This window comes from Symphalangus syndactylus, chromosome 3 (genome assembly GCF_028878055.3).
Source record: "Symphalangus syndactylus isolate Jambi chromosome 3, NHGRI_mSymSyn1-v2.1_pri, whole genome shotgun sequence".
Lineage (NCBI taxonomy): Eukaryota > Metazoa > Chordata > Mammalia > Primates > Hylobatidae > Symphalangus > Symphalangus syndactylus.
In genome coordinates, this window is record NC_072425.2 from 139438875 (window position 1) to 139463924 (window position 25050).

General features: G+C 41.6%; 1 long non-coding RNA gene across 1 annotated transcript in view; it reads right to left on the bottom strand.

The window, feature by feature from the left end:
• LOC129479792 (uncharacterized) overlaps positions 1–14122 on the bottom strand; it is a 337809-nt gene extending 323687 nt beyond the window's left edge. Inside the window, exon 1 of the long non-coding RNA XR_010120114.1 lies at positions 13616–14122. This is a non-coding gene — a long non-coding RNA (uncharacterized lncRNA). The remainder of the gene's footprint in view (positions 1–13615) is intronic.
• Positions 14123–25050: the final 10928 nt, after the last annotated feature.

Below are 25050 nucleotides of genomic sequence, written 5' to 3' on the forward strand. Positions count from 1 at the left end.
GGGGGATAATACTTACGAAATAGAAAGCAATTACCTTTCTTTTTCCTCCAACTTCCAAGACAGGGAGGAAAATTCATTGATGAGTATTTATTAGCTAATGATGAAAGGGCACTTCAAAAATGAAAATGGCTCTAAAATGCACTGCATTATCCTGATTGCAGAAAATGGAGACTAAAGAGAAAGGGCGCTCTATAAAATGTCCTCGGCAATTGGCTCTGTCTCTCATGAGCCACTCAGATTTCTTTGTCCCTCCCACGATAATAACTTGTCTTCATGGTCATAGCCAAGAACACATTCTTTGTTTGGTTACATAAGCTTCTAAAAATAGTAATTTATCATGGAAATGCTAAATGATCCTTGAATATAGTGTTTTAATGGACTATTAAGTTATTGCAGTGTCTATTTTCTTTAACATATTATAATTAAAGATAAAATCTTTTTAGGTGCTTTTCAAACTAGAAGCATATCAGTCTCATGCTTTGGATATTTTTTCATCTTGAAAAACATGAAGAAAGGTTTCCTGTGGTCAAAGAAGTTTCACCACAGGCAGAGAGATGAATTTTCTCCTCATTATTGAGGTCCAATAAAAAAAAAAGAGGAGGCTAATTCAAAGTGTAATTTATTTTTTCTGTCTGTCTAGCTAGATTTGATAAATGAATTCAAAGTAAAATAATCTGAGAAATTAGCTGGCCAAATATTTAAAGGAAACCTAATAATGCATTTCTCATTTCTTCTTAGAACTTTATAACTGAAAGAATCCCAAGAAATGATCTAGTTAATGTCCCTCTAAAACCAGAAGGGTAAGGTACCCACCAAAGTTACACAGCAGGGCTGGTTCCCTGTCCTCTGTCCTGGATCACACGTTATCACTCACCTTAGCACCCAGTGAGTGAACGGGTGGATAAATGAATGAAAGAAAGAAAAGCAAATGATTTAAACAGAACTTGAGTACTCTTGGAGGTATATAATACCAAGGTGTTAAAATGGGGCTATGGAAGGTAGGAAAAACCACATAAAGAAGTATAGGAGACTTTCTTCACCAAACTCACAAATAACCAAGATGATATAAAGAGCCAGGAAGGCTTCCTATACAGTCAACTTCTTCAGTGTTTTTTTTTTTATAAATTTATTTTTATTTTATTTTGTATTTTTTGAGACAGGGTCTCACTTCTGTCACTCAGGCTGGAGTGCAGTGGCGCGATCATAGCTCCCTGCAGCCTTGACCTTCCAAGCTCAAGCAGTCCTCCCACTCAGGCTCCTAAGCAACTAGGACTACAGTTGTGCACCTCCATGCCTGGCTAATTTTTTTTTTTTTTTTTTTTTTTTGTAGAGATGGCGTCTGCCTGTGTTGCCCAGGCTGGTCTCAAGATCCTGGGTTCAAGCAACCCTCTCACCTTGGCCTTCCAAAGTGCTGAGATTACAGGCAGGAGCCACTACATCTGGCCCGGTGATTTGTTTTGTTTTAATAGTATTTTTTTTTAATTGAGGTGAAATGCCCATCACATAAAATTAGCTATTTTTAAGGAAATAAGTTGGTAGGATTTAGTAAACTTACAATATTGTGCAACCACCACCTCTAACTAGTTCCAAAACATTTTTATCATCCCCAAAGAAAACCCCATACCCATTAAGCTCCCCATTTTCCTCTTCCATAACCCCTGGAAACCACTAATCTGCTTTGTTTCTATAGATTCACCTATTCTGGAGATTTCATAAAGGTGGAATCACACAGTATGTAGTGTTTTGTGTCTGGTTCCTTTCACTTAGTCTGATGTTTTCGAGGTTCATTCATGCTGTAGCATGTATCAGTACTTTATTCCTTTTCATGGCTGAATAATATTCCATTGTATGTATATATCACCATTTAGTCAACTCTTTCTTATCCGTATGTAACTTATGTGTGGTAACTTTCGATTTTCAGTACTCACTGAGCTCGCTGCCATCAATTAACATACTCTTAAGAGTCTTCACTCAGACACCAGTCGTTGTTCAAAAAAATGGAAAGCTGTTTTAATATTGCATCAAGTCAACACAATGACTCTCTTCGTAAAATCTGTTATATTCTACAAAGCATTTCTAACAACAACCCAAGGAAATTAGTACTATTATTTTTATCTTTCTTTTGGAGATGAGAAGACTTTGCTGTAGTGAGCTGAAGTAGCCATTCAGTGTCACAGCTGGTAAATGGCAAGACCAGGACTGGACCCCTTCCCTTTTCATTCACTGCGCAGGATCCAAGCTCAAAACATGTTCCATTTTCAGAGTGAAGAGATCTGAAACTCTGAGGGACTCACTGCACATTGCCCAGCCCCACTCACTCTACTTTGCTCCAGTAATTGAGGAAATTCCAGGAGCAGTGAGATAGAGTCCTGCAGATGAGGGGCTTCAATTAAATAAGTTCCCAGACAAACCTGCGAAGAGGGACAGGAGTGGATATGAGGATTGAGCAAACTCTCAGAGCAAAGCTGCAGACTATTTCAGAAGTAAGGAGAGAGATAGAATGGAGCAGGGATGAGGTTTGTTTGATGTTTAGTGGTGGGTTGGTTGGTCCAAGTCACAGCTTGACATAAATTCCAGTGTTAAATAGAGACGATCTGGAAGGTTGATCATTATGACAGCATAGATAATTGAGATGACAATAATTGTACAGGCATTTCAAAAACTCAAATGATACAGCATAAGTTCTCCTCACAGGCACAGTGCTTTAGAGTTTATACAACACTTTCACATCCATTATCTCCTGAGGTCCTCATAACAATACCATTAGGATAGATATTGTTATACCCATCTTCTTGACGCAAAAATTGATAAGGACAGTTAAATCCTGTGGCCACACAGCTAATAAGTCATGAATCCGGGACTCAAATGAAAGTTTCTTAAGCCTGTACGTTTTGAATTCTCTCTGCAACACCATGCCACCTCAGGCCAACTTCAAGGGAAAAATAATTATCCTAAATCAGTTTGCAAAAAGGAAAAGAGCTGAGAAATAAAAATTGCTCCAGGCAGGAGAAATAGCAAAACACATTATCTCACACTGTTGATGGGGAAGAGAATATGACTTCGTCTTGAGCGTTTCTAATTTTGTAGCTCACACACATCCCATCTCAAAATCGTAAATTATGAGACAAAGGTTACCTCTGAGACAGTAGGAATGTAGCCTGCCACCTGTAAAGGAGGAGTTTAAGGTTTTGCCAAAGTTCAGATTTTTTCAAATCAAAATAGCTTCAGTTAATCCAGGGATATGCACAGTTACATTTTATTCCTAAACACTGGGCATTTTATTTTGTCTGTAAGGTTATCCCTTCTTCTTTAATTATAAGCACTTAGGAAAGAAGCCTTTCTATGACATCATCATGTTATTTTTCTAAAAATAGAATGAGGCTGGGTGTGGTGGCTCACACCTGTAATCCCAGCACTGTGGGAGGCCGAGGCAGGCAGGTCACTTGAGGTCACGAGTTTGAGACCAGCCTGGGCAACATGGAAAGAGCCCCATCTCTACTAAAAATCCAAAAATGTAGCTGGGCTTGGTGGTGCACACCTGTAATCCTAGCTACTCAGGAGGCTGAGGCATGAGAATCGTTTGAACCCAGGAGGCAGAGTTTGCGGTGAGCCAAGATCATGCCACTGAACTCCCACCTGGGTGACATACAGAAATAAATAAAATAAAAATAGAATGACTCAAATCTGGGGCCTCTTTATTGGGCTGCAGGGCTCTGAGGCAGCAGCTTGGCCATCAGTCAAGAAGAAATGGTCTGCTCTTCCCCAGTTAGAGAGGTCCAGATAGAAGACGACCCAGTTGTAGAAGGCCCACCAGCTCACCATCGCTATCATTTTGTCCTTTTACTAACATCTTGGAAGCTCCTTACACATGCTGTGGAAATGGGAGAGGATCTTACAGTATCTGGGATTTATAGGCATAAATTCCATTAGCCAGCCTCACAACTAATTGCTATTCTAACACTCAGCACGGGGTAAATTATAATTGATGGTAGTACATGAGGAGCAATGATTTATTTTAGTCTGTCTAAAAAATAGAATAATATCTGTGTGTTTGCTGGGGTGCAGTGGAGGGCCAGTGTGTGGGAAGGAGGGAGAAAATGGTCACTAGTGAATGTTTTGTCCTTCTTTCTAAAAGCTTATCAGACCTCAGGTGGACTGACCTTGGACATAAATCAGATGAGTGGAAACATAGATGTCTGTGTGTTTGGTTGAGCTCTGATTCATTTCATTATTGTCTAAGTAGTTAGGCAAAGTTTGACCTATTGCATCTCCTACTCTTTAGCTTCTGCTGCTCAGCACTGGGTGACCTTGGTGAAACATTACAGCCCTTGCACTACCGTGGTGTCTGGTAATGCAACCTGAATCCAGAATCAGGTGCCCTAGACTTGAATCTTGCGTTTGTCATTTATTAGTCATGTGACCTTACCTAGGCAGCAAGCAGGCTAATGAGCCTGCATTTCTTCCAACTGTGTACAGAAAATAATACAGCTACTTCTCGGCACTGTTAAGGAAATGAAATAAAATAATGTATATTTTAAAAACTTGAAAGCTTTAAAATGTCATTCAAATATGATTTATCTACCCACTAAACAAATGCAAGTCACTATTCAGGTGAAAATAACAATCTACGTCCTTCCTCACGTGAGTTTATTGCCAGATTTTCTTAGCCATTTTCACAGGATAAAATTAAGCGGACATTCAAGTACAACCAGACCATGAAAGGGCTAACTTGGTATGTTCTAGGCATAGAGGGTAGGGAGGTTTATGTTAAGGTGGTTCGATTTAATATCTCACATGTCACTCATTGTAAAGGCAGTCGCAGGGACTGACCCACGATTGCCCTGTTGTTGAAAATCCCATAATGAAGAAGAGAATATGACTTCACCAGTCTCCTTCCTGCCCCTAGAAGGGTTTCCATCATTTCATTAAAAGAGAAAAAACCCAGCCGGGCGCGGTGGCTCACGCCTATAATCCCAGCACTTTGGGAGGCCAAGGCGGGCGGATCACGAGGTCAGGAGATCGAGACCATCCTGGCTAAAACGGTGAAACCCCGTCTCTACTAAAAATACAAAAAAAATTAGCCGGGCGAGGTGGCGGGCGCCTGTAGTCCCAGCTACTCGGGAGGCTGAGGCAGGAGAATGGCGTGAACCCCGTGGGGCAGAGCCTGCAGTGAGCCAAGATCGTGCCACTGCACTCCAGCCTGGGCAACAGTGAGACTCCGTCTCAAAAAAAAAAAAAAAAAGAGAAAAAACCCACCGCATACTGCTCAATATGGTGACTGACTCCTGAACAGTCAAGATGGTATTTTCAAACACATTCTTTCCTTGCTTTTCCATCCCCATGGGGCCCTGCTGTAATTCCTGGCCTTCTGAAACCCCGTGGCTGCAGCTTCCATCTTACTGAGCAGATTTTCAAAGAAAGTCCCCTTGCTGTGTGCACAGAACTGCCCTCCAGAGCTACAGGCATGCCGGTCGGGGGGCTCAATGCTGAATTTATTTCCCACATCTTGGACACGTCGTCGCTCTGTCTCCTCCCTCCCTCCCTCCAGTCCCCTCTCCCCGCCTCCCCTTCATTCCTAAATCCTGCAGCCATGACAGAAATAAATTAGCTAGAGGTACAGGTCACACCTTGGAGAGCAGTAAACGTTCTGTGGGAAATCAATAGAGAAGATGGGATTCTCAAACAGCTGAAGCAGAAGGAATGATGCATTGATGGCTATACATAAACCAAACAAAGGAGTCTGAGCACAGCCTTCCGGGAAGGGGCCCGCACACTGGGCTTCATTTAATCTAACACCTGAACCTGAGACAGCACCGCAGAAAAAGACACTCTGCAGATACCTGGGCTTTTTTCCTCAGGAAGGCTCAACGTTGCTGGACGAGTGTTGGTGAGAATGAAAAATTATGTTCAGATCGTGGATGTTAAAGCCAGAGCCCCCAGGAAACCCCTGGAGAACCCTAAGCTGAGTGTGTGAGACATATATCTGTTCCAGGAAGACCTCCTCATCCACGGCTGCTGACAGCAAAAGCCAGAGAGGGATTGGCTGGATAGTTAACTGAAGAAGTGTAATTCCTAAAGTCATTTAGTGTGATGTGTCGGAAACGCCTAGGCTTTAGGCTCTGACAGACCTGGGTTCCAGTCCTGGCTTCACCACTAGATAGCAAAAATGGGAAAAGTTGCATTTATAAAGTGGCCAAAGGAGGTCTACCTTAGAGGCAACTGTGCAGATTAAATGACTAATACACATAAACACCTAGTACAAAATAGGCACTCAGTAAATGCTAGTTGCTTTCCCTTCCAGCCCCCTGCCTGATTGTAAGTGGCTTCGTCATGTCTCCGGAGTTCTACAACTTCTCCCCACAGAGCCTTCCCAAAGACAGGCCCTCATACCATTTTTCTCTGATGGCAAAAGCAATGTCTAGCAAAAACAGGTGTTCAGCAGAACTTTCGGTGCCCTACAGTCTCGATCAGCTGCCAAATGCCACCCCAAATAAGCCACCTAAGTTAAAGCAGTGTGCCTGCTATGCAAATGCAGGGATGGAATACAATCCCCCCCTGAGCACCTCCTATCTAGAAATCCTAAAATTTCCATTGCTATATACCAAGAGCCTATTTTTCTCCTGTCTTCTCTTGCTCTTTTTTCCTCAAAACTGCATTTTTATTACCTTTTCCTCCTCAGTTTGAGCCTGATTTCTTCCTCACACACAGCTGAATTTCAGTAATAAAACAAATACTTACAGTGAGAAGCCATTATAAATTATCTAGAAAATAAACATTTAAATAATCTCCATCCTAAAATGTTTAATTGTGGCAAAATGCAGATAGCATAAAGTTTACCAGCTTAACCATTTTTAAGTGTATGCTCAGTGACATTAAGTACATTCATATTGTTGTGTTAACATCACCATTATCCATCTCCAGAATGTTTTCACCTTCCTCACCTACAACGCTGTACCTGCTAATCATAACTCCCCATTCACCCCTTTTCACAGCCCCTAGAACCTGCCATTCTACTTTCTGTTGCTATAATTTTACTACTCTAGGAATCTTCTATAAGTGGAATCATATGATATTTGTCCTTTTAGTCCTGTCTTCTTTCACTTACTGTAATGACCTCAAGTTTCTTCCATGTTGTAGCATGTGTCAGGATTCCTTCCTTTTTAACACTGAATAATTTTCCATCATATGGATATACCACATTTTGTTTATCCATACCTCCTTTGATGGGCACTTGGGTTGTCTCCACCTTGTGGCTATTGTGAACAACGCTGTTATGAATATGGGTGTGCAACTATCCCTTCAAGACCCTGCTTTCAGTTCCTTGGGGATATACCCAGGAGTGGAAGTACTGGGTCAAATGGTAATTTTATTTGTTAATTTTTGAGGAACCATCATACTGTTCTCTATAGCAGCTGCACCATTTTACATTCCCATCAACAATGCACAAAGGTTCCAACTTCTCCACATCCTTGTCAGCACTTGTTATTTTCTGTTTTTTTGAAAGTAACCATTCTAACATCTTCTCATGGTTCGTGTCTTCTCTGGGGAAAATGCGGGCCATATATGAGTGGCAACCATTTGTTTGGTAGCCTGACTTGTTCATTTCTCCTTGCATACAGGAAATTCTTAAGGTCAACCAGATTCTGCTCTGGCTACAGTTTCTGTCTAATATCTCTGTCTTTTCCAAGTCTTCGATCTTTCATTAATTCAGGAAATGTAAAGTTAAGTTGAACAATTCAAGAGTTTTCAGTACTCTGATATAAAGCAGTTTGCCTAGCCCAGTTACTCATGCTACCCTCAATCTCAGTAAATGAAGGAGAAAGCCTTTTTGTTTTGTTTTGTCATCCAGGCTGGAGTGCAGTGGTATGATCTTGGCTCACTGCAATCTCTGCCTCCCACCTCTCCTGCCTCAGCCACCCGAGTAGCTGGGACTACAGGCGGGCACCACCACACCTGGCTAATTTTTGTATTTTTAGTAGAGATGGGGTTTTGCCATGTTGGCCAGGCTGGTCTTGAACTCCTGACCTCAGGTGATCCGCTTGCCTCTGCCTCCCAAGGTTCTGGGATTACAGGAATGATCCACTGTGCCCAGACAGGAAAGCCTTTTCAGAACAGAAAAGGTAAAAGCACTAGAACCTACTAGAAAACACTGGGATAGTTGGAGAATAAAAGTAACAGCTCTCATAAAGCAGGCTAAATTTTAAAACATCGTTTAATTTTTTTTACTTCATTAATTTTATTTTATTGTATGTGAGAACACTTAACATGAGGTCTACCCTCTTAACAAATTTTTCGTGTACAATACAGTATTGTTGACTATAGGTACAATGTTGAATAGTGCGGATCTGAGCATCTCACCTGAGAAAATTCCCATTGACAATTTCAGATGTGGAAACTGAGGCACAGTGAAGTGAAATCGTTTGCCCGAAGTTAGAGAGCAAGTAAATTCCAGGGTCAGGACCCAAAACCCAGTCGTATCACTCAAAATCCCTTTTTTTTTTTCACCGTGCAATACTACCTAACGATTACTAAGCTCTTTACTTCTGAAACTGCAAAACTTTTAAGGACCTTTTTGTAAAAGACAAACAAAAAAGAAATGTGATTTGAGCTTGCTGTTGAAGAGGAATGGTTCCCTAAAGGCAGGCAGTACATAGACTTCACCAAGCACTAACATCATGGGACGTGACTTGCTCAACTCTGGACAATACATGTTAATGGACCCAGAATGAGGCAAGACATAGGCATCACCCATGAAAGGAACGTAGTCTATTGGACAACAGCAGTCCTTTCCACTTAGAATGTTTCTTGAAGGCCTTGTGTGACACATGACATCCTATGCTCAGCTGGTGAATCATGTGACTCCTCTTTGCCCCGGGGGAAACCTATCTCCTATGGGGATAGGTTTCCTCCTCTTTAAACTTTCCAGGGGCATTGTGAACTTTAAATATAATATTGATAAAGCATGAAACCTAGCATCAGGTGTGTAATAGATGCTCAATAAACCAAAACCCATTGTCATCTCGCTGCTGTATCCCCAGAGTAGCTTTTCATTCCCAGCAGGGACAAGTGGGTGAAGGCCATGAAGAGGCATCTGAAAGAGAACTCTGAACTGAGTGGTAAAGAATTTAAGAATTTTAGGCCAAGCAAGGTGACTCACACCTGTAATCCCAGCACTTTTAGAGGCCGAGGCAGGCAGATCACCTGAGGTCAGGAGTTTGAGCTGGCCAACATGGCGAAACCCCGCCTCTACCAAAATTACAAAAATTAGCCAGGTATGGTGGTGCATGTCTGTGGTCCTAGCTCCTTGGGAGGCTGAGGCAGGAGAATCGCTCAAACCCGGGAGGCAGAGTTCGCAGTGAGCCGAGATCACACTACTGCATTCCAGCCTGGGTGACAGAGCAAGACATCTTCTCAAAAAAAAAAAAAAACAACAACATTAAGAATAGACAGAATATTTAACCATCAACTGCTGTCCCTGAAGTTTGCCTCACACTTCTGCACCAACAGACTTGTTTTACTGGTCTGCATTTGAGTGCTCCGTGCACTTCTGTGTACCATTTATTCATCTAGACTGCACTGAGGGAGTGGCCCCTCCTTCCGTTTGGTCTTACAGCCCTGTGACTGCGCACTTACAGTTCCTGGTTCTCTACAGAGAACAGTCCATTACGGATCACTGATTTTGTCAGAAGCAGGCCCTTAAGATTCATCTCTCTAAAGGGATTTCTCTAACGTAATAATATGCGTAAGCCAGGAACTTCGGAACCCAGACAGTACACCTCAAGAGCCTGGTCAGCACTGGTCAGAAGACCCCCCATAAAACCCGAAATCTTGTCTGCACATGTGCCTTTTTTTTTTTTTTTTTTGAGACGGAGTCTCGCTCTGTCGCCCAGGCTGGAGTGCAGTGGCGCAATCTCGGCTCACTGCAAGCTCCGCCTCCCGGGTTTACGCCATTCTCCTGCCTCAGCCTCTCTGAGTAGCTGGGACTACAGGCGCCCGCCACCATGCCCGGGTAATTTTTTGTATTTTTAGTAGAGACGGGGTTTCACCATGGTCTCGATCTCCTGCCCTCGTGATCCGCCCGCCTCGGCCTCCCAAAGTGCTGAGATTACAGGCGTGAGCCACGGCGCCTGGCCTTTACTTCTTTTTTGACTCCCACTGAAACTTTGAGCTTGTAATTGACTTCCTTCCCTTCAGAGAGACTCCTCACTTTTGAGAAGCCTGCTTAGCCGCATTGGAAAGTCACGGAAGATAACTAGATTTGACTCAACAAACGTGCGCTTATCTCAGACACATCTGCCGGATAGCCTCCCTCTGGTCTCTCCATGGACTAAGAGCAAGAAGAATAAGCGTTCTGCCTTAGTTAACTCTCTGTGCCATTTAGCACATTTTTGTATTTTCAATAAATACGCCTTAAGCACTACTTGTCTTGTGGAGTTAATTTACCAACACAAGTGCCCTGAGGATCTGTGGGTTGAGCTAAGAGCTGACTGGGATTCACAGTAAGAATAGTTCACGCTTACCTTGGGTGATACAACACAAGCAACAAATAAAAGCATATGCCAATCAAAACATTTTAGGGTTTAGTCTGCTGTGTGAGGCACCGTGCTAAGTAATTTACATGCATCCTCTCATATAATCCTCATAGCAACCCCTTGGTATCCCCATTCTACACGTGATAAAAAAGAGACGCAGAGAAATTAGCAAAGCCCATGTGCATAGTCACTATACCATAAAACACACACTTTGGGATTCTACGGATAGGATTTAAATTCAAGTCTCCAACTCCTTGAGTGTGACTGTGGGTGCACTAACATACTTTCTCCAGCCAGAGTTTCCTCCTTCGTAGTGTGACAATATCCAGAGCCCCTGGTGCTGCCACACTTTCCACCTTCATGAATCATGGAACTCCTCTTTTATATCCTGTCTACCTCAGTAACCCAGGGATTCAGGATGGTCTAGAATTTCAAATCCCGAGTTGGGCAACCTGAATTCCCATGTAGTCTCTATCCTGACCTTAGGCAGCAAGTCATTCAATCTTTCAGTTTCATCATTTGTCAAAAGAAAATGACAACACTGGCCCAATCTATTTTAATAGGTAGTGTTGAAGATAAGATCAAAGGAAATATGTCAAAGTCTTCTGAAAAGCTTCAAATACTTCTCAAATTATTACAGTAATGGATTCAGTTGGAGAACTTACTGCACAGAATGTCTTTGCCCAAAATCTTAAAACGAATGGGAAAACTGAGTTCAAGGTGCAGAAATAGAACCCAGATTATTTCTATTCTTGTATAAGTAGAGGCTTGGACTGGAGCTCCAGGTATCTGTATGCTTGCTCCAGCCTAGGCACTGCTTGGGGCAAATCACTGCACTTCACTGCAAAATATGGATGTGATACCTACCTTCTCCCGAATCCTATGGGTAGGGTCTGAGCAGGAGACAAAAACACTCAGAAAGCTTGAGACGAGAAAAACTCTAGAAAGTCAATTATATGCGTTTCTTAATGTGGTGTCAGATTTTTTTTTCTCCCACTCATTTTCCCTTGTCTCAATCTAAATTTTATCCAGATGTGAACATGAAGAGGCCTGTCTTTGTTCATTCTCTGCTTCTTTGGTTTTCCTTTGTGCCTCAAAAGGTTTTGGTGCTATGCTTCAAGACACAGGTCATGAAGGGGAAACAGTTGGGGTATTGTGGGGAGAGCGCAGTATTAGGAACGAGGACGCAGGGTAAAGAGTTACAGCATGCTCCAGAATGTGCACCTCCTCTTTGCCAACGCAGAGACAAGGAGATGAAAAGATCCCTGGCTCCAGACAAATGCCCTCAGCCTTGCAAAGCCTTCCAAGAGGCAGCGTCCCAGAGTCCAGACTGCAAGTGACTTGCATGCGCACACTCACACACACACACACACACGCTCACACACACGCTCACACACACACACACACACACGCTCACACACACACACTCTTCCATGGAAAACTGTGCTCTCGCATCCCAGAAAAGGTTTGTTGTTTCAATTAAACCTCATCAATGCCACATGTCAGAGAAGAAAGACAAAAACAAAACAAGACTAAATTACTTCAGCTATCTCCTTAGGGATTGATCTGCATCGAATAAACCACCATCTACACATGGGGAGAAGCTTTTACTTATGAAAAACAGAGGCAGGTGCAGAAGAGCAGCATTTGGTACTAAATCAAAGCTCTGGGAGCAGAAGGAAGTGGATTTAGATGCATCCACTTAGCTCCTCCTGATATCTAACTCGCAGGGTGGGGAACAGATCACAGCCTTGGCTGGGTCTGGCCTCTGCTTCCTGGTCCCCCCTGAGGTCCCATCCCACTTTGCTCACTGCTTCAGCTGCCCAGTAAGAACAGATGGACAGAAGTTAAAAGAGCAAGGTCAGCTCATTGGCTAAGTCTCATTTCATACCCTGCCCCACCTCTATCATCCCTTTCTGGGACATAAAGATGAAGAAAGCAGGGCAAGGATGCTGCTGCATTTGATTCCGGCTGAAACTATGGTCGTTTCATTTACATCCCCTGAATAGCTGGCGAGTCTGATTTACACATTGATAATATGTGATGCTTTGTATTCCAGCAAATATTTAATCCCTGACCGATCAATAATCCTTGCCTGGCTGTTCTTTTTTGAAAAGAAATAAATCCCCTTTTACTCTTAAAATTCTTGAATAAAATTAAAGTGCTTTAGCCTAGGATGCACTGCTCCTATGTGAAGCCATGTGGTTTCATAACCTTAGTCCTCAGATGTTTTTAAAGGGGCCGCCTTTGCTAACTTGATATTTTCTGAGATCCTAACATCTCTCTAATGAGTCCTCTGTGTTATCAGTTGATATTATAAGACAGCCCTTTAAGGCCTGGTATACTTTTTTTAAATTAAAAAGTAAAATTATTAACCTAAACTGAATCAGTACGTACATAGCATGCAGTATTTTTTTGCATTTTTTGCTTATATTCACCATGGCGGTCTTGAATTAAATTCTTTATTACAAACCTTTCTATAAACCATTTCCCTCCAAAACTACATTTTTAAGAAAACTCTTTTCCTACACAGATTCTTAAAAAGCTATACTCCCGTCTTAAAGTTGAATACTTTGAAAAATGCACATTAAACATGGAAAGAGATGGCTCTCTTCTCTATAAGGGGCTCCCAAGGCAGCCTCAAAGCTCACCAAAAGTTCCAAAACAACATCCACAACAAAACAAACTCTCTTTCATCTCTGGCAGCAACAAAAGCAATAACTTTCACCAAACCTACCCAAGCCAAGAATTAATATAACACAGAACACATCCACATTCAGACCATTACGGCTACATCAGCTCACCACAATATTTGTTTAAAAAACACATAATTTGTGGTAGAGAGAAAGAATCTTTCATACAAAAAGAAGTTCTTTCAAATGCAAATTAACCAAAAGACATATTTTCCCTGTGTTTGGGAAATCACTCCAATACATGAAAAACAGTTTTTGTGTGGAAAAAAAAATCAGTGTACACCCACTAATTGAAAAGGCAATTACATTAGCTGTAGATTACCTTAACAGTTAAGAAAAGTTAACTCCTGGCTCCATAAGTCTTTAAGAACTTTATTAGCATTTACTGACCTAAGTAGTCTTCAGTTCCCAGGTAGCAAAGTTTCTTTTCTTCTCCACTGAAATGCTCATATGGACACTGAAGGGCATTGTATTACTGAACTGATCACAAAAGAATATTGTTTCCATTCTTCTGGAGGAAAAAACATGGAAAGAAAGAAAAGAAAGAAGGAAGGAAGGAAGGAAAGAAGAAAAGAAGGAAAGAGAGAGGAAAGAAAGAAAGAAAAGAAAAGAAAGGAAGGAAGGAAGGAAGGAAGGAAGGAAGGAAAGAAAGAAAGAAAGAAAGAAAGAAAGAAAGAAAGAAAGAAAGAAAGAAAGAAAGAAAGAAAGAAAGAAAGAGAAGGAAAGAAAGGGAGAAGGAAAGAAAGGGAGGAGAAGGAAAAGCAAGGCAAAATGCAGTCTAATCGAGTATTCTTCCTGGTGGTGGAAAAAAAAGTAAATCCACTATTCTGGAACGAGTTCAAACATAGCTTGACAGGCTCCAGGAGAATTTACACTGAGCATGCTTAGCCCCGCACTGCTTGCATGAGACACTCTTAATGAATATTACTTCCTTCCCACTGGCTATTCCTGCTGGAAGTCCACACCCACCCCTCTTTCAGAAGTCAGGAATTTAGCTTCAGCCAAAGTCCAGAAAACATGCTTATGCGGAGACAAGGCCTCACCGATCCATAAACTTTCAGGTTGCGACCTGCAGGTCAGTTTGACAAATAGAACATAGGGGTGAATTTTTTTTCTGCCCTTGGTTATTTTGCCAGCTTTATGCCTGTCCTAAACTGCAGTTCCTCTGGAGAAAAGAAAAACAGACAGCTTTCTTTCTAAAGAACATGACGTCCTAAACACCACAGTAAAGACCTTTCCTGATCAAGCTTCCAAACCAAAATCAGAATAAGGGTTATCTGCATATTAAAACACAACACTCGATGATTTTTAGCTTCTGGATAAAATAAAAGTCCTACCCCAAATGTATGCTTTTTGATAACTTACATAACACCTCTCTCAAAAATGCTGCATGCCAAAGCACACTCTGAAAATATGTTCAAAATCCAGCTTTAACCTGCTATGCTGTCTAAACATCGGACTCGTATACATTTAGGTCATACTAAAAACTGACTTTCTTTTTCAAACAATACTTTCTCTTTCCCTAAATCCCTCTATCAAGTTTAATGACAGGAGACCTGAAATTCTGAAAATTTAAAAATAGATTACTTTTCTGACAGTCTGAGAAGGCAAGATTCTTGCTTTGCCAAAAAATCAGGGGAGGGGGGAGGGGGGAAGGGGAGGATAAGCAGGTGAGGGCCTGATATAGACAGCATAGTAAAAGAAGGGCATTTTAGATTTTAAAATTAATAATAAGGTATCTTTTTTGTTGTCCATTTGATATTTCTAGGGTGCCATTTATATGTATCAAATTACAAGTTATAAATATTATTAAATACTCATTTGAACTGTAATGCTTATTTGCCTAGACACACACACACACATACATGCACACACACAAACACACACCCCAATTTGTGGTTTGAAAAAAATGATGTCACAAAGCATCAAAAGGCAACAGAAATTTTCTAAGTCTCCAAGAAATATGGTGTGCCCAGTGTCTAACACAAAGCCTGCCTGGCTAGCATTGATTCTTTGGATTAATAAAGGATGCATCTATGAGCCTGATACGTAAATCCATTGCCTCTCCATGCCTGTAACACTTTACACAGCCCACTGCTGAGCTGCCATCATATGTTCTCCCTATGGAAGGTCTTTGTAGCATAAAATACATCTTTGCCCACTATTCAATAAATAAAATCTCCGCAGACATATTTTCCTTGTAGTAACTATGAGTTTTTTGGAGACTTTAGGCATGGTGGTTGTTTTGTTTGTTTTTATGCTTTGCCTAAGGGAAGAATAAAATGTAGCCCCCTGCCCCAATTGTGCTTATTTATATTACAAGAGCAAACTAAGTTTTCAGCAGTTAGACGAAGCCCAAGAGAAATCAGGCTTTGAAAGGCTAAGTAATCCTCGTGACCACCCATAAGGTAAGTATAAAATAGGAATGACATTTATTCATTTGACTCAAAGAGATTGCCTAGAGACAAGGTCCCGCAACACAGAGGACAGGGACGCTTCCCTGTAGACAGCTTACCTCCCTGCCATTGCTGTGCACTGTTTCTCAGACAGGTCCCATGGCACAGAGGACACTGACCCTTCCCTGTAGACAGCTTACCTCCCTGCCATCGGGGTGCAGTTTATCTCCTTCCATGAAGATGACTCTCTCTCCTGGAGCTAAGGGGAGACACAGAAGCCTGTGTAGGAAACACAGGAGCTTCAGTATGACCATGCTGTTTCCAGCTTGAATGTTAAAGCCACTCTGTGCAAAGCTGAGATAGTCTTTACAGTGCCATCACACTCATTAATTCAATTAGCAAATATTCACTGAGCCCCTACACTGACATTCATCTGGGCGCTGGAAATTGGGACGTGACTAAGACAACGTTCCTGCACACAGGGAGTTTACATTCTGGCAATTAGATGTTTAATGGAAAACATTTTAAAAATTCAAGATGTAGGCTGGGTGCAGTCGCTCACGCCTGTAATCCCAGCACTTTGGGAGGCCAAGGCGGGTGGATCACCTGAGGTTGGGAGTTCAAGACCAGCCTGACCAACATTGAGAAACCCCGTCTCTACTAAAAATACAAATTAGCTGGGCGTGGTGGTTCATGCCTATAATCCCAGCTACTGGGGAGGCTGAGGCAGGCGAATCACTTGAACCCATGAGGCGGAGGTGGCAGTGAGCCGAGATTGCACCACTGCACTCCAGCCTGGGCAATAAGAGCAAAACTCTGTTTCAAAAAAAAAAAAATTCAAGATGTAAATAAGTAAATAGTAAATATATTTACAAACTGTGATAAGTCTAAGAAAGAACTAAAAGGGAAATGATGAGAAAGAAACAAGCCATGTGTGTTGGGGGCTGAGGGACAGAGCATCAGGAAAATGGAATAAATATTTGGGAAAATCATTAGTAACCAATCCAATATAAGTTAAAATGAAAAAAATATGTGGCATGGCTGGATTAAAGCTTTGAATGCAACACTAATGCATTTGGATTTCATATGGTATATAGTGGGAAGCTATTGACGGCTTCTGAGAAGAATTATTATTACTAATTTGACTGTAACTATTCTTTATAGCAGTTTGTAGGATACACTGGAGATGAGCATGAAAAGACCAAAGCTTTTGGAAGAGCCAAGATTGGCAGAGGTGGGGAGAACACCTAATCTAGGACAATGCAAATAGTGATGGAGGGGAGAAGACGGCAATGAGAGGTATTATTATTATTTTATTTATTTATTTATTTAATTTATTTATTTATTTTTGAGATGGAGTCTTGCTCTGTCACCCAGGCTGGAGTGCAATGGTGCCATCTCAGCTCACTGCAACCTCTGCCTCCTGGGTTCAAGCAATTCTCCTGCCTCAGCCTCCCAAGTAGCTGGGATTACAGGCGCCCACCACCACGCTCAGCTAATTTTTGTCTTTTTAGTAAAGACAGGGTCCCACAATGTTGGCCAGGCTGGTCTTAAACTCCTAACCTCAGGTGACGCACAGGCCTCAGCCTTCCAAATTCTTAAGATTACAGGTGTGAGCCACTGCACTAGGCTGAGAGGTATTATTGAGGCAGAATGACAGGCTTTGACAACTAACTGGATATGCAGATGAGAATGAGAAGGCATTTAAGGGGAAGGCTAAGATTTTTGGTCTCAGTAGCTCTCAGTAGATCAAGAGCTCAGACATGTCTTCACTTACTTCATGCCTGAACTCATGCAGCTGAAGATAGCTGGACCAAAATGTACAAGCTACACTCTTGCTCACTAAACCTCACATGGGTTCTTAAGCAGATGGTGAGAATGGAGAATGATGGTGTCTTAAGCAGAAATGGAGAAATCTAGGGAAAGAAATATCTGGCACACGGTGAACTCAAATATTTACTGGATGTATGGTATATGGAGTTTGAGGGTTAGGGGGATATCCGTCCTACACTATTATTTTAGTTGGGAATTTTATTTAGCTGTTAATAGGGACCTGATAATAGTCAAACACCTAAGGGTGTATTTTTCTCTCATTAAAAAAAAAAAAAAATCAGCAATTGAGAGTTCAAAACGTGACTACCGGGGAACCAAATCCTTCTATCTTTTTGGTTTCCCATTCTTAATGCAAGGTGTCCATCTTCAGTTTTACCTTATGGGTCATTGTGGACTATGCCTAATTTTGAGTAAATGGACAAATGTAACAGTCAACTCTAGAAAATGGTTTGGTAGCCAAGGAACCAGTGGCTCAGACACATCTTATATAAGAATCTGGGTCATGCCATCAGGTAAGCTACCTAGATAAGCAGAGGTGCTAGCCAAGAAAGAGGAGAATCTAGAATGGATAGTATATTGAGGTAGTACAAATGAGGAGTATCAATGGCAGCCTCTAGACCGGTCATAGAGGCAGGATTAGTCTCACTAACCTTCCTCATGTAATAAGACTTTCTAGGAAAAGAAACTTATCAGAATGCGGGAGGAGGTCTTCTTAGAAGGGGTAAGCTTAGTACACAAGCAAGCAGTGCAAATGGCGAACTGTAGCAGATTCTGTGGTGTGCCATCTATTACCTTCCCTTCAGGACTAAGGCACTCACTACCGCACCTACTAGGAGTGTTAATTTCTGTCATCTCACAGCCAAGTCCCTCTTGAGGAATTACCCTCACTTCTTGGGAGCCTCTGTGACCACAGGAATTCCATGTCTAAATGTCTACAAAGGGGCACAAATGCCAAGCCTCCTTGCTCCAATTTGGGACAAATCAGATGGTTGTTCCAGCTCCACAGCTCCCTGTAGGATTGCCTGAGACCTGTTACAACTGCACTTCTCTTTAACCTCTCTTCTGCTCATTCCTCCTGCCCTCCATCCCTTATAGATGTTGCTTCTGAAAACACTCCTCAGTAAACTGCATACAAATCTCGATCTCACAGTATGTTGTCCGGAAACCCAATATAATCCAGCAAAATAAAAACCCTGGATAAATTCAACTCTTCACTTACTCCATGCCTGAATTCATGCAGCTGAAGATAGCTGGAGAAAAATACACAAGCATGTCAACTGTTCTCACATTATACTCATGCTTACTAAACTTCACAAGCGTTCACCCCAGAAATCATCCTTTTCTTCCCTAATCCATTTTTTCTTTCACTCTCCAGAACAAGTATTCCAAATTTTCTCTTCTAATTTCCAACACTTGTTCCTCACCGTCATTCTCAGTAGTCAATCTTGCTTTCTACTATGATGAGAAAAATGAAGCAATTAGAAGAGAACTTTCAAAAACCTCAACCTAAAATCTACACACCTGCCAGAATCAGAGTGAATATACTTCACCTCCCCTTCTATTACTATGGATGAACTGTCCATCCTCCCGCAGAGCAAATCCCTCCACCTGTGCACTACATCTTCATTCTCTCTTTCCTACTTGAAAATATTGCTCCACGAAGTCTTCTCTCATTCTTGTTTTATCAGACTTTCCTTTTTTATTAGATTGATTGCAACATCATAAAATACACTGGTATTTCTCTCATCTTAAAAACAATAACCTTTCTTTAATCCAGATTTCCTCTTCAACTAATGATGTATTACTACCGCTTTCTTATAGCACTCTTCAAAGCATTCTCTCCTAGATCTTTCTAATATCTGTCTTCCCATTCTTTCTTCTTTTAAAAAATGTTTCATGAGATATAATTTTCATACCATAAAATTATATAAAATTCAAACTTTTAGCATGCACAGAGTTGTGTAAGCATTAGCACAATCTAAGTTTAGAATATTTTTATTACCCCCAAAAAACCTGCCAATTAGCAGTAATTTCCTATTTATCTCCATCCTCTATCCCCCAGGCCCAGGAAATCAGAAATATACTTTCTATTTCTATAAATTTTTCCTATTCTGGTCTTTTCATATAAATGAAAGGCATACAATATGTGGTCATTTGTGACTGGCTTCTTTTACTTAGCATAGTGTTTTCAAGGCTCACCACTGTAGCGTGCATCAGTTTTCTTTCATTTAAATCCCCAAATAATATTTCACTATAAGAACATACCACATTTTATTTATGTATGCATCAGTTGATGGGCATTTAGACTGTCTTCCTTTGTTAGCTCTTATAAATAATGCTGCCCTGAACATTCATGTACAAGTTTTTGTGTGGATGCATGTTTTTATTTCTCTTGAGTATATACTAGGAATGAAATTTTTGGGTCATATGGTAACTCTGTGTTTAACTTTTTCAGGAACTGTCAGACTATTTTCTAAGTTGTTGAACCATTTTACATTCCTTCAAGAAGTGCATGAGGGTCCCAATGTCTCCGTGTCCTTCTCAACTCATGTTATCACCTACAGTGTTTATCACATCCATCCTGGGTGGGTATGAAGTGGTAGCTCGTTGTGATTTTGATATTTCCTTTGTGTTCCATTATGTTGGACATTTATCTTTTCATGTGCTCCCATTCTTTCTTAAACACACTCCAATTAAGCTTTTTTTTCCATCACTACACTGAAATGATTCTTCACAAGGCTACCAACAGCCACCTTGTTACATTCTAAGACCATTTCTCAGTCCTTATTTTTCTTTACCTATCGGTAGTTTCCGACATGGGAAAAAATTCTCTCAATAAAACACTGTATTCTTGGCTTCCAGAACACCACATTGTCTTTGTTTTCCTCCTTCACTTCTGGTTGCACCTGTTTAGCTCCTTTTCCTGTTTGTTTGTTTGTTTGTTTTCTCATCTCTCTCACCTCCAAATGTTAGATTTCTCCAAGACTCAATTCTAGAACATATTCTTTCTTACTATCTACACTCATTCCCTATACAATCTCATCTAGGATCTACATAACTTCTCCTAGAATCATGACTTTAAGTGCCATCTATATGGTTATGATGACTCTCAATATTATATCCTCAACCTGGATCCCTCCACATATTCGAAACTAACTATTTAACATCATCACTTTGATGTCTAAGAGGCAAAATTAAACATGCCCCAAACTGAGCTCCTATTGTTTTTCCAAAACTAGTTCCTTTCCTTTCTCAATTTCTGGCAACTTAAAATTTGAAGCTAAGACAGAAGTGGAGCAAGATGGCAGAATAGAAGCTGGACTGATCATTCTTCGAACAGAGTACCAATTCAACAACTATCTACACACACAAAATAAAAACACCTTCATAAGACTCAGAAATTACCTGAGCACTCATAGTACCTGGTTTTAACTTCATATCACTGAAAGAGGCACTGAAAAGGTAGGAAAAACAGTCTTCGATAGCCGACCCACCCGTCCTCCATCTCCTGGTAGGGGTGGCATGGTGTGGACAGCATTTCTGTGCACTGGGGAGAGGCAGAACTCAGTGATTGTGAGGCATTGAACTCAGTGCTGCCCTGTTATAGCAGAAAGATAAACAAAACTAAGCTCAGCTGATGCTTGACCAAAGAGGGATCATTTCCCCAAGAAAGAGGGGAATTACAGATTCCAGCAGTTGCAACTTAAGAGTTCCTGCAAGCCTTGCCATCATGAGTTAAAGTTTTCTGGAGCCCTAAAAAACCTTGAAAGCCAGTCTAGGCCACAAGTATTGCAACTGCTAGGTGAGTCCTAGTGCTGAGCTGAGCTAAGAGGCAGAGGACTGCAGGGGCAGTGACCTGAGACACCAGCCAGGGCAACTAAGGAAGTGTTGGCATCACCTTTCCTCTAACCCTAGGCTGCACAGCTAGTAGCTCCAAAAGAAATTCCTTCCTTCTGCATGAAGAGAAAAGATGGAAGAGTGGGGAGGACTTTGTCTTCCATCTTGGATACCAACTGAGCTACAGGAGGATAGAGCATCAGTCAGAATTTTGAGGTCCCCATTCTAGTCCTTAGCTCCAAGACAACATATCTAGACACACTCTGGCCCAGAAGGGAAACTTCTGCCTTGAAGAAAAGGATTCAGTCCCGGCAGCATTCATCACCTGCTAACTGAAGAGCCCTTGGGCCCTGAATAACCAGCAGTGATACCCAGGTACTACACTGAGGGCCTTGGGTGAGACTCAGTTTTGCTGGCTTCAGCTGAGACTCAGCACATCCCCAACTCTGGTGACTATAGGGTGAGACTTCTGCTTGAGAAAAGTGGAGGGAAGAGTAAAGAGGACTTTGCCTTGCACCTTATATACCAGCTTGGCCACAGCAGGTAGAGCACCAAGTAGGCTCTTGGGGTCCCTAGTTCCAAGCCTTGGTTTTTGGATGGCATTTCTGGACCTGCCCTGGGCCAGAGGGGAGCCCACTGCCCTGAAGGGTGAATCCCAGGCCAGGAAGCATTCACCACAAGCTGACTGAAGAGCCCTTGGGCCTTAAGGGAACCTCAGCAGTAGTCTGGCAGTACTCCCTATGGGCCTGTGGTGGTGGTGGCCGTGGTGTGAGGCTGCTCTGCCTTTGGAAAGAAGAAGGAAGAGTGACAAGGACTGAGTCTTGTGGTTTGAATGCCAGCTCAGCCACAGTACAACAGAACACCAGGTAGACTGTTAAGATTTTTGACTCTAGTCCCTGGCCCCCAAGTGGCGCCTCAGGCCTGCCCAGGGCCTGGGGGACCTCACTGGCCTGAAACGAAGAACACAGGCTTGGCTGGCTTTGCTACCTGCTAGTCACAGAGACCAGGGCATTGAGCAGACATAACCAGTAGCCAGGGAGTCGTTACAGCAGGCCTTGAGTGAGACCCAGTGATGTGCTGGCATTGGGTCTGACTCATCACAGTCCTAGTGGTGGTAACCACAAGGTGCTTGTGTCACTCTACCCCTAGCTCCATGTGGCTCAGAAAAGAGAGAGAGACTCCATTTGCTTGGGAGAGAGTAAGAGAAGAGAGCAAGAGTCTCTACCAGGTGATCTACAGAAATCACCTGGACCTCGTCCAAGACCATCAAGGCAGTACCTCTACGAGTTTATAAAAGCCACAGTGTTAGTGAGCTTTGGGTGTTCCCTAAAGCACACACAGCTTAGATCATGATACCCTACTCCATTTGAGTATCTGGAAAGCCTTCCCAAGAAGGACGGGTACAAACAAACTCAGACTGCCAAGACTACACTAAACATGTAACTCTTCAATGACCAGATACAGATGAACATCTACAGGTACTAAGATGATCCAGAAAAACGTGACCTCGTCAAATGAACTAAACAAGGTACCAGGGACCAATCCTGGAGAAACAAAGATATATGACTTTTCAGACAGAGAATTCAAAAGAGCTGTCTTGAGGAAACTCAAATAAATTCAAGATAATACAGAGAAAAATTTCAGAATTCTGTCAGATAAATGTAATAAAGATATTGAAATAATTTTAAAGGACCGAGCAGAAATTCTGGACCTGAAAAATTCAACTGGCTTACTGAAGAATACATCAGAGTCTTTGAATAGCAGAACTGATCAAGGAGAAGAAAAAACTAGTGAGCTTGGAACAGGCTACTTGAAAATGGGCAGACAGAGAAGACAAAAGAAAAAAAGAATAAAAAACAATGAAGCATGCCTCCAGGATCTAGAAAACAACCTCATCAGGGCAAATATAAGAGATATTGACCTTACAGGGAAGGTAGAGAAAGAGATAGGGGTAGAAAGTTTATTCAAAGGGATAATACCAAGGAACTTCCCAAACTTAGAGAAAGATAACAGCATTCAAGTACAAGAAGGTTATAGAAAACCAAGTAGACTTAACACAAAGACTACCTGAAAGCATTTAATAATCAAACTCCGTTGTGGGGTGGGGGGAGGGGGGAGGGACAGCATTAGGAGATATACCTAATGCTAAATGACGAGTTAATGGGTGCAGCAAAACAACATGGCACATAGATACATATGTAACAAACCTGCACATTGTGCACATGTACCCTAAAACCTAAAGTATAATAATAAAATAAAATAAAAAATTTAAAAAAAAGAAACTATCCTAAGAGCAGCAAGAGAAAAACAAACAACATACAATGGAGCTCTAATGCATGTGGCAGCAGACTTTTCAGTGGAAACTTTATAGGCCAGGAGGGAGTGCATGACATTTTTAAAGTGCTGAAGTGCTGAAAGGGAAAAAAAAATTAAAAAGAAGAAAAAAAATCACTTTTACCCTAGAATAGTATATCTGGAAAAAAAAAATCCTTCAAACATGAAGGATAAAGACTTCCAGACAAACAAAACGTGATGAATCAACACCAGATCTGCCCTGCAAGAAATACTAAATAAATCAGAAAGAAAAAGACATTAATGAGCAATAAGACATCACCTGAAAGCATAAAACTCACTGGTAATAGTAAGTATACAAAAAAACACAGGATATTATAACACTGTAACTGTGGTATGTAAACTATTCTTAAGTAGAAAGGCTAATCAATAAATCAATCAAAAATAATAATTACAGATCATCATGGCAGACAGGAGACAGGACTAGATTGCAGCCCTGATTCGGACAGACAGAGCAGAGTGCAGAGACTCACATGATGAATTTTAGCTCCAGAACAACTGCAAGAACAAACCAGGAATCCCGAGAGGACCCACAGACTCTCTGAAGCAAGCAGACTGCTCCTGCAGGACCCAGGAGACACCCCAAATACTGCGAGTGCCCAAACTGTGGAACTGGGAAGGGAGACCCTCCACTCTTGAACACACACAACCACTGGGGAAAATGACGGTCTGCAGGAGAAGTTTCTGACCTTACCTGGGGCTGACTCAATTTAGACAGCCAAGCAAAACATAGGGGTAGAGGAAGCAGCAAGAAAGGCCCTGGGAGCTCGCTGGGTCCTCAAGCAGGCCATTCCTGTCTGGCACCACAGTGGCCAGAGGCATGGGGGAAAACGCCATAGGAGGAACACAATCTCCATCAAAATACCACCATCATTCTTCACAGAATTAGAAAAAAATAATTATAAAATTCATATGGAACCAAAAAAGAGCCCACATAGCCAAAGCAAGACTAAGCATAAGGAACAAATCTGGAGGCATCACACTACCTGACTTCAAACTATATTATAAAGCCATAGTCACCAAAACAGCATGGTACTGGTATAAAAATAGGCACATAGAATGGAACAGAATAGATAACCTGGAAATAAACTCAAATACTTACAGCCAACTGATCTTTGACAAAGCAAACAAAAACATAAAGTGGGGAAAGGACACCCTTTTCAACAAATAGTGCTGGGATAATTGGGTAGCCACATGTAGGAGAATGAAACTGTATTCTCACATCTCACCTTATGCAAAAATCAACTCAAGATGGATTACGGACTTAAATCTAAGACTTGAAACTATAAAAATTCTAGAAGATAACATTGGAAAAACCCTTCTAGACATTGGCTTAGGCAAGGATTTCATGACCAAGAACCCAAAAGCAAATGCAATGAAAACAAAGATAAATAATTGGGACTTAAA